The 9,982-nt window shown below is 50.5% G+C and overlaps 1 pseudogene; it reads right to left on the bottom strand.

Annotated features, from left to right (window-relative positions):
• Positions 1–7,688: 7,688 nt before the first annotated feature.
• Positions 7,689–9,676, bottom strand: LOC130707014 (serine/threonine-protein kinase PLK1-like; annotated as a pseudogene).
• Between the last annotated feature and the right edge of the window lie 306 nt (positions 9,677–9,982).

The raw sequence follows: 9,982 nt of genomic DNA, 5'->3' as shown, positions 1-9,982 counted from the left end.
CCATCCGACAGGAGAGTGGACTCCCTAGGCAGTAGTGGCTATAGGTGCTAAGAAAAGATCAGGTACACTATACAGAGCCATGGGGTTGCTCATATTCCCTCTCTGGGTCTCCAGAAAAGGACATTTGGCAATATCCCCAGCTCTCTCATGATTGGAATTCTTTGAACCCTCAAAGTTCTTCAGTAGTACTATTATTCCCCACAGTGCAAGTGGGTCCACGTCGCTTGAATATTATTTCTGATTTGACCACCAAGATATGATGATGATTCTGTTTCATTTGAAAAGGGTCTGAGAAGGTATACAGGTCTAATTATATATACATATTTATACATGTGTATTTTTGTTTATTGTTACATTTTGACATTGGACTTTCTATTAAATAATTTTTAACAGTTGACCTGGCTTTGTGCTTTTTTGTGCCTTTCTTTCTCCCTGGATCTCAGGGAAGGGGCTGTTATAAACGTCTGCAAAAGATCTTGGGGCCTTCCTGTCCGTTCTCTCTTCTGTCTTCTTCCCTACTGTGTGTACATAAGTTCAAGTTCTGTTTTTACAGGAGATGTACTACATCAAGCACCCACTTGGAAAGCCCCCAACCTTGTTTTCATTGCCTCCAACTTTCAGGGACAGCCCCACTCAGTCCCTTCAGCTTCTGCAAATTCATAAATTCAGATTTGATGAAGTTGCAAAAAAGAGCAATGACAAAAAATGATGCCATGAGACTCTCAAATCTCTTGTACACCCCTTTCCCTCCACCACACACACACACACACACACACACACACACACAGTCCTAGATGTGAGACCTTGGACAAGTTACTTAACCTTCCTGAACCTACTTGAAAACAATACTTTTCTCATTGGTTTGATTTGAGGAGATCCCATAGTAAATGCTCAGTAAACAACCACCCACTTCCCAAAGGCACTCATTCAGCCAGCTGACATTTGTTAATTACACAGTGTATGCCGGGCACTGGGGTCTCCCAGGTAGGGGGTCAGGGATGTGAGGAATTAAGGAATTCCCCTCTCCAAAGTTAGATGCAGGGGGAGCAGTATGAAAAATGAGGTATGTGCCTTAGAGTTTCTCTCGTCCCCCACCCTCAAACGCCATGACTATCTGACACATTCTGGACGCTGAAAACAATTGATTCTCCCACTATGCTCGCCTTCCAGGATCTACCAGAGAGAAATACACACACACATAGTCTCAAAGCATGAAGCCAAAAGCAGTTTCTCTTGGTTCTGTCTTCCCTGTAGCACCAGCCTTTTCGCCTCTGACAGGCATTGATCTGATCAGCCAGCCCAGCCAGCCTCTGTGCTTCACCGTGGCTCTTGGGAACAGATTTTCTTTGTGATTTCCTAATGGTTTGGTAGTGAGAATAAGGGTGGGAATGATGAAGGGAGTGGAAGGGAGGGTCTGCCAGCCAAGGGGAAAGAGTTGATAACTATTCCCAGGGTTTTTCCTGCCAGCAGTGGAGCTGGAAGTTCAGATTTACTGCTGAGTTTTACAGGTTGTCAAACAAGGCAAAAGCCCAAGCTTCTGCCCAGAGGAAACCTGGGACCCAAGCTTGTTCTTTCCGAAATAGTAAGCCTGTTTCTCCCTGCAGAAGCTCGCTTGAAATCACAAGGCCAGCCAAGCTTGAAGGGTTTCCTAACCCCACCTCACTCCCGACTGCACCTCACACACATACACACATGCTGGTCCCCTGTAGCCCTGACTGGGAACTTTGGGAGCTTCCTTTAACCTCAAGCCACAGAGAAGTCAAGCTGCAGAGGAGACCGCAGGACTGCCCCTCGTGTCCACTCCCCAAGCTCTTGCAAGCAATGTCAGTGTCCAGTCCACTGGTCGTAGCTGGACTGAAGCCTGCACGTGGTGGCCTGGAGTTCTCTTACTTGGAAGCGGGAGTGGCGGGAAGGGACACGTGAGTGATGGAGGGAAGAGGAAGACCGATTGGATAAAGCCTCATCAACAAATCGGAGGGAAATGAGTGAAACGAGACCACAAGTGCTCACACTCGGCCTGGCCCAGCGGATGGCTGTAGAGGACGGGCGCTTCTCCTCAGGGGTCTCCCGGCCACCAGCACCCCTGCCACTGGCACTGCCCACCCACCATTTCCATCCCGAAAGCTCAAAGTCATCTGGTGGGGAGCATGAAGTTTTAACTTACTAGATTCACATCATGTTACCCACTCTCTGACAGAACCCAGCTTCCATTGGCCACTGCTCTTAGCCGGGTCCTTACCCTGTACTACCCTGCCATGTTTATTTTCCTACTCTGGTTCCTGCTCTCCCCTCAGGAAGACTCTCCCATTTCTCCTTATTACAGAAAATTGAACTTCCTTTGAGATCCAGTTAAAACTGACCACTTGTATGAGACCTCGTCTTACGACCCAAGACGTGCCAATCTTTCCTGCCACAGAACTTCCCTTTCAGCAGAGGCCAGGTGTTGTGGGGGGGGGGGGGGGGGGTAGAAGCCCTGAGAGGCTTGAGCCACAGAGAGTTGTGGTGTAAGACTAGGTCTCCAAGTGTAAGGTGAGGCCTAGAAACCAGGTCAAGTTCAAATACTTACTAAGAGCCGAGTTGCCGGTACTGAGGAAGGGTGAGCCCATGGCAGAGCCCGGAGGAGGCAGGTAGCAGGTCTGAAAGCTGTGATGGTCATGGAGGGAGTATTCAGGGAGAGAGTGGAGCTTCTGTGTGCAAGGAGATGCGTAAAATAAATAAGCAACAAGGAGATAATGTACAGCACAGGGAATTATACCCATTATCTTGTAATAACTTATAATGGAGTACAATCTGCAAAAACACTGAATCACTATGCTGTACACCTGACACCAATACAATATTGTAAATCAACTATACTTCAAAAGGAAGAGAAAGAAAGGAAGGAGAGAAAGGTAGAGAAAGGAAGGAAGGGAGGGAGGGAGGAAGGAAGGAAGGAGGAAAGAAAGGGAAGGAAGGAAGAAGGAAGGAAAGAAGGAGGGAGGGAGGAAGGAAGGAAGGAGGAAAGAAAAGGAAGGAAGAAGGAAGGAAAGAAGGAAGGAAGGGAGGGAAGTAGAGAGGGAGGAAGGAAGGAAGATGTGCGCCAAACTATACATTACAAACAATGTTGTAGCATTATTTCTAACGGAAAAACAGAATGCACTCTTAATGCCCATCAAAAAGAGAATGGATAAACAGTAGTTTAGTTAATTTTGTATCAACATGAATAAACCTCAAAAACAGAGCAGTGAGTGGAAAACATGCAGAGGATACAGTATGATGCCACTCATATAAAGTTTGAAAGCTTTCAAAATCATATATATATTGTGTGTGAATGCCCTACGTGTATAATAACGTGCATAGAAAAACATACATGGGAAAGATAAATACCAATTTCAAGAAAGGGAGGGGGGAGGGAGGGCAGGAAGTGGCACAGGGGAGGGTTAACAATGTTTCAGTCTTTTAAAAAATTAACTGAAGCAGATATGGGGAAATAGGGTGTGTGTTTGGAAAATATTCCCTATACTCTTTTGTGTGTTCAAAAAAAGACCTCATGCCAGTGACCAGCTGCAGCTGGTTTAGACTCAGAGGCTGCCGTCAGCCACGGATGAGACACCAAAGCTTTACCGGGAATGGACATCACTCCTCTCAGAGCTCTGGTAGCTTTGGAAATCTGTGCTTCATCTCATATATTTAGGTCCTCTTCTGTGGTTTTCCCACACAGAGAGCAGATCCCCTGAAGTCCCACAGCCCCTAGCAGTGAGCTGCGCATAGAACTGGACTGGACAAACTTTTTTTTTTTTATTGAAGTATAGTTGATTTACAATGTCTTAATTTCTGCTGTACAGCAACATGATTCAGTTATACATATATACATTCTTTATCATATTCTTTTCCTTTATGGTTTATCACAGGATATTGAATATGGTTCCCTGTACCATGTAGTAGGACCTTGTTGTTTATCCATTCTGTATAAAATAGTTTGCATCTGCTAATCCCAAACTCCCAATCCATCCCTCCCCCATCTCCCTCCCCTTTGGTAACCACAAGTCTGTTCTCTAGAGCTGTGACTCTGTTTCTGTTTCGTAGATAGGTTCATGTCGTATTTTAGATTCCACATATAAGTGATATCGTATGGTATTTCGACAAACGTTTTGTGGGCTGATTTCTCTCATCATTTTCTCCCTGAATGAAACTCTATCAATCACTTCATGTAATTCCCATTTGCATAACACATGCTGTCCACGTGCATCTCCGTCCAGGCTGCCCGGCCCACCTGGGGCCTCACACACGGCCCCTCAGACTTGCCCACGACCACTTCCCACAAGGCTCAGAAACCATGGTCTGCAGTCTAGAAAACGTTGAGGAAGAGGTTTAGCAGGTATGGAGTGACGCTGAAGGACGAGAGAGAATCCCACGTGCTGGAGGCGGGAACTTCCTAAGACGTAGTGAGTTGTTCAGCACAGTTCCAAACATCAGAGGAGAAAGGCCTGCCAGTAGCTCTCCTTCCAGAACTTGGTTCCTCCAAGAGTTTTATGGCTCAAACAAATGGCGTTAACAGGGGATAAATGCTAGGAGTGAGTAGGACTTGAGGATCACACACACACACACACACACACGCACAAATAAAAGAGAAGGCATCACTTGGACAAACGTCATTGGTTCATTCTAAGACAAGCTTTCATTAACGGTCGACTCTGGGGGGGGTCTCAACAGGGGCTGCACATTAGGTCACATGGGGAGCTTTTCAGACCACCAGTGTCCAGACCTCAGGTCACTTAAGTCAGGATTTCTGGGAGGAGGGCTGGGCATTTTTAAGCATCTCCCCAGGCCACTGTGAGACACAGGGAGGGTCCCCGGGCTATTTGTCTACCTAGCATGCCACTGAGATGGGCACCAGCAAACAAAGCTGGACAGAATAAACCCTGCTCCCAGGGAGCTACAGAATAGTAGGGCGTGGGTCTGTACACACACTCCAAGGGGCTGTGAGAGCCCAGCAAAGGAAGCACTCAACTCTGCTACCAATCTCGATGGTGAGAATGAGCCAGGAAAGGCGGGGAGTGAGGAGGACCCCCGGTGACACATGAAGGTGAGTCTCTCGTGTTGATGGGACAAGAGAATGAATCAAGCCCTAGAAGACGAAGAGCTCAGGCTAGGGAAAGGCCTCAAGGGTTCATCTGGTGTCCAGACACGATTTTGCTCAAGCCATTCCAAGGAAAGAGAATTTCGTGAACCCACCCATCCTGGGCAGGAGGTTTAGCCCTCATCGCTGACCTCAGGCAGAAGCCTAAACCTGCTCCTACCTTGTGGTGTTCCTCACCCAGCTGCCCTCAGCCCTCAGTACACCCCTGGCTCTGGGAGATGCCTTCAGGATAAAACACAGCATCTAGGGAATGAGTTCCTTTGCCCCAAATTGACAAACCTCAGGGAAGGCAGATTCCACCCCCAGAAAAGCAGGGTCCCTGGTTGCAAGGGACTGAGGGCAGTGGCTTCTCATCCTCTCTGCAGCATCTCTCAGCTGAATAAAAAGAACAGGATTTACACACCCAGGACGTTCCATGGGGCGGAGCTAGAGTGGGGTGATGGGTGGTGGTATAATGATTCAAATTGAGGCTGCAGTGGTTGAATGCCTGGTGAGTTTGGGAATTGCCGGCTGGGATGTTACCCAAGATATATGCATCCCCCCATGTGGGTCAGACGGGCTCACGGCTGGAATTTCAAGCACTTGCTCCAATTGTTCCCGGAGTTCTGGTCATTGATATGCTCGGCGCTTGGTCACTGACCTGACGCAGGGTTCTTGTGGTTTGCTCTCATATCTGGGACTGAGAGCCTTGAATACAAGCAACGCAGACAGGATCCAATAAAAAGCAGTTGTAAAGACTGACCTGCCACCACCCTGCTTCCCAGGGCCCCAGCTGTGGGGTGAGGCTGCCGGTAGGGAGGGATGCTGGCTGGTTTCCCCACAGTCCTTTTGTGTCAGCTGAAGGCTCCCCTGAACACTTCCCGTCTGCTACAAACCAAGGCTGGGGCCCACAGGGATACGAGTCTCCCATGATCAGACTGGAATACAAATGGAGTCGCCAATTTAAAGATCAGGTTAGATGGCGTGGAACGGGAGGGGCACACAAGGAGAAACTCCTTTCCAAAGCTCCGTCATTCTACATGTGAAAATTCAAGTCACTAACAAGGCTCTGTCTGTTTTCGCTTCCCACCCCCTCTTCCCAGGCCCTTGCCCAAAAAAGGAGAAAAGGAAGCTTTAAATCGTCACCCTAAATCCTCTTTTATCCTTGACATAATCTGCCAGGATTTGTGCCCCTGCCAATGCAGTGGGATTCTGGTGCCCCAGGGGCCCCTTTGACTCCTGACAGGGCCCACAAACATCTCCCCATTCCCACCCCTCCTCCCCCCAGCACACAATTGGAAGGAAAAAGCTTGAAGATTTTCCAAAATATAAGTAAATAGTGTCATCGGGGTAAGTAGGAGGACCTGGGTAAGCAAATCTCTTCACATACTGAAACCTGGTCATAGTCAGAGCTGAGTTCCCTCCCTCAAGTCCCAGGTGAGATGAGCTTCTTAGCAGAAGCTGAGTCTACCAAACACTGGCAGAGTCCACGTCATTGGGGGGAAGTGTGACATCAAAGCCATCAACTGGTCCCCAACTGATCCATCGTCCTAATGGTCACTGCCACATGTGGAACAGAGACTAAATGTTCTCTCACATATTCCTCCAGATAACCCCTCTAAAGTAAGCCCTGTTCTCTCATTTTACAGTTGGGGAAACTGAGCCTCAGAGAGATTGAGTAACTTGCCCAAGGTCACACAGCAGTATGTGGTAGAACCAGGATCAGGTCATCTGACCCAGAGGCCTGGCTTATAACCATTCGGCCATAGTGCCACCGACATGTGTGCCTTGGGTCAGCATGCCATGTCATCTCAGTCTGGTCATATTCTTTGCCTGGGCCACCATTGAGCCAACTTCTCGAACTTCTTTCCAGTATGCTCTCACCTGGCCTTCCTTCAGCTGGAACAGGCACCCTAAATGTGTCTCTCGTGGACCGAATCCACAAAGTACTCCTCACTAGTGGACATATGCTGCTGTGAGCACATGAACGGGACCCCAGGCAGCCCTTCCCTCGCAGCACCTACCGCAGGGGGTTCCTTGCTTTTCTTCCCTCCTTCCTGCCTTCCTCTCTCTCTCTCCCTCTCTGCCTTCCCAAGCTTTCGGCTAGCGTTTCCAGCGTTTCTACATGCCAGCTAGATGAGCCACCAGAGTCGGCACTGGTCATTCAAAGGAGGTCTTATAAATTCCATCCTCTTCCCCCAAGACCATTCCTGACAGACCTGTCCCCATGACAGGGTCACTGTAGCATTCTCAGGGCCCTACCAGCTGAGAGGGTCCCACAGCTCTCAGCAGACGACCGCCTTTTGTCAAAGGCATTTTGTGAAGGACTTAATGCGTTGTCACTGAATTTGTTTACCATTGCTACATGACTTATTGGGCTAAGGGGCAATGAAGGCAGGCATCTCGTATAGCCCATATAGCCACCTCTGCACAGCACCTCCAGAGTACTCAATTCTTGCTGCTGACTGGCTGAGCCAGGTGGCCACTGAGTGCACGTGACAACCAGCAGCCAATCAGCGCTCCCCACACCTTTTTAAAAAGATTCACATGTGTTTAATGTGTATAAAGCCAAGAAAAAGACAGTCCCAAATTCGATAGCAGTATTCTGTACAATTCATACGGTGGGGTTGAGAGGGAAGGTGAAGAGGCTGTAGAACCTACACCCCAACATGTACAAAAATAACTTAATAGCAATTCCCACCTGCAAGGAAGACATAGCTCTTTTTCCAGCCACCCGGTCTGAATGAGGGGACATATCACAGTAAACCCAGCACGGTGGGAGCTAACCCATAGGGGCCCAAGGGGCTGGTGGGGGTGAGGAGGGGCAGTAGTCCTAGGGGAGGGGCTATGAGGAGGTCCTGAGGCGGTTGTTGGCTGAGCGAAAGCTCAGCAGCTTGTCCACCATGGGCGGGCATAGAAGAGCTGACTTGCCAGACTCTTGGGGCAGCTGTGCTTCTCCAGGAGATTCAGGCAGTACTCGTGGAAATCCAGCTTCTAGTCGATGTAGGTCACAGCTGCCATTCTGGGCACAGGATGAGTTTGCTGTGGTCCTGGAAGACGTCGCAGGATGCAGGATGATGGTGCTGTGCTTGCAGAATCAGGTAGGCAGGTAGGGTTGTTGGACTAGTTCATCACCTTCCCGTGGGTACCCACCTTCAGCAAGTGTTCACTCATGTAGTTTTGGAAGTACTTGGAGAGTGATCTTCACGGAGGAGTTGGGATGGGAACTCACGGCGAGGGAGAACTCTGCACCACCGTGCTCTATGAACCACAGACTGTCACCAAGGCACCAAAGGATGAGGTGAGTCCAACCATCGGAGAACACCCCCGACACTTTGCTACACGGCTGATGCCCGAGGCTGCACTTGTCCCAATCGTCCCCCGCTTGCTGACTCAGAAGATGGGGGTGCCAGAGGGACCCTCAGCCTCCTCTTGCCTCACCAGCCCGTCTCAGAGGGCCTGGAGGCATTCACGCTATGCAGCCGCTATAGCATGTCACCAAGGTGGCACTCTCTGGTCTCCTGGACCACTGGTCCCTCTTTTCCCCAGGGAGTCTTGGGCATAGAGTTCTCTAGGCCTTTATTTAGGACTATGAGAGTCTTCCTGTTGCTGGGATCCAGGCTTCTGGGAGCGATTGAATACCTTGATGGAATGGTGGGGCAGGTAATGGGAGATGGGCTGGGATGTAGCCAGAAGTAAAGGACTCGTCTTGAGCTGCTCATGAATGATCAGGTGAGCAGTGGGACCTGTCTGCGGCATCTTCTGGAAGAGGGAGGTGGCCACGGGGTTGATGTGCTTGGGGATCCTGCATTCCTTCTTCTTGATCCAGAAGTCGGTCAGTTTTAGGCAAGAGATCTCAAAAGGTGATCTACCCACCGACAAGGTATATATCAACATGATGCACCCAATAGGCCCCCCGTCCACCAGGAAACGGTGCCCTTTCTTGCTCAGAGCCTCAAGAGCTACGTATTTAGACAGGGTTTTCTTCTTCTGTTCCCCATCATATTCACCTTTGGTTGCCGGGCCAGATCCCCTATTTTCACCTCCAGATCGTCATTCAGGAAGAGTTTGCCCAGCTTGAGGTCCCGGTGAATAACCAGGTTTGGGTGCAGGTACCGGCAGCCGAGGACCACGTGCTGCAGGTAGCGGCGGACCTCGGGCTGGGTCGTCGCCTTCCTCCGCCGGTGCGGCTCCAGGGGAGATCTTCGGCGGCAGCAGCGCCCCAGCACCACCAACATGAAGTTCGTGTCCACGTGCACCTACGACTCCGTGCTGGTGGGCGAGAGGGCAATGAACAGACATCTCCAAGGACATCTTCTCCTTCCGGTGCGGCCTGAGCAGCCGCGACTCAGGCAGGATCTTGCGGCCAAGCGCCTCCTCTTGGCGTCCTCATCCTGTCAGAGATCTCAAGGCACTTGGCGAAGCCGCCCCTCCCGCAGGAAGCGGCCCGGCAGGCAGCACCGCCGACCGCGCGGCTCCACTAGGACCTCCGGGATCTCTTTTGCCTGCTGGATGGCGGTCGGGGGCCCTGGGAGCCACAACTCCAGAGATCCCGGCTTTCCCCGGTGGGCTGGTGCCCGCGCCAGCGTCTCTGCAGCGCCGCCGCGCTCGTGTTCCTGGAGTTGCGGGGCAGACGCCGCAGGATCCTGGCAGAGGTTTGACACCGCTCCGCTGCTCCCCGAATCAAATGCTGCACCGGGCCTGTTGCAAAAGCCTCTTTTTTTTTTTTTTTTTTTTTAATCACAACCGGGGAGGAAGAAGCGGGGCAGGAGTGGCTCAGGTCCTCCAGGTACCCTGGGCGGCCCCGCCCCCCGCGAAGCCTCCAGCCCCAGGACTGGGTTTATTTCCTCGGGCAGAGGGGAAGTGTAGGGAAGGTGGCTTTAT

This window comes from Balaenoptera acutorostrata, unplaced genomic scaffold, assembly GCF_949987535.1.
Source record: "Balaenoptera acutorostrata unplaced genomic scaffold, mBalAcu1.1 scaffold_553, whole genome shotgun sequence".
Classification (NCBI taxonomy): domain Eukaryota; kingdom Metazoa; phylum Chordata; class Mammalia; order Artiodactyla; family Balaenopteridae; genus Balaenoptera; species Balaenoptera acutorostrata.
Note: the sequence above shows the minus strand (reverse complement) of the source record. Positions and strands in the feature narration are given on the sequence as shown.